This window comes from Pygoscelis adeliae, unplaced genomic scaffold (assembly GCF_000699105.1).
Source record: "Pygoscelis adeliae isolate BGI_AS28 unplaced genomic scaffold, ASM69910v1 Scaffold105, whole genome shotgun sequence".
Lineage (NCBI taxonomy): Eukaryota > Metazoa > Chordata > Aves > Sphenisciformes > Spheniscidae > Pygoscelis > Pygoscelis adeliae.
The window spans coordinates 597,422-597,843 of record NW_008824807.1 but is presented as its reverse complement, the minus strand read 5'-3'; positions in this window follow the sequence as shown (position 1 = coordinate 597,843).

Below are 422 nucleotides of genomic sequence, written 5' to 3'. Positions count from 1 at the left end.
GGCTCCCTGCCTGAGGCGAGGGGCGACGCCCGCGCCCCGCGTGGCGTGGGCCGCCCCGAGGGAAGCCGGGCATCTCTCCGCCCGGGTGGGGGGGAGAAGGGTTTCGGCTCCTCTGTCTCGCGGCCCCAGGGGCCGGGCGCCGCTTTGGAGGGCGTGAGTCTCCGCGGTCGTTGCTGTCGTGACCATTACACCGTGCTCGTCGGTCTTATGTCACTGCTGTAGCTTACACGTGCTCGGAGCCGCACGGGGCGTCGCCGGGGCGTCCCTAAAGCCATCGAAAGGCGGCTGCCTGCAGGTGCACGGCTGCTCAGCAGCCTACCCCTGGGGAGGCAGACTAGGTGGGCTCCTGTGTTGTGGCACCAGTGGCGCTAGTTCAAACGCTGGACTTGGGTTCGTACTTCTCCCTTCCCCCTCCACCTTTT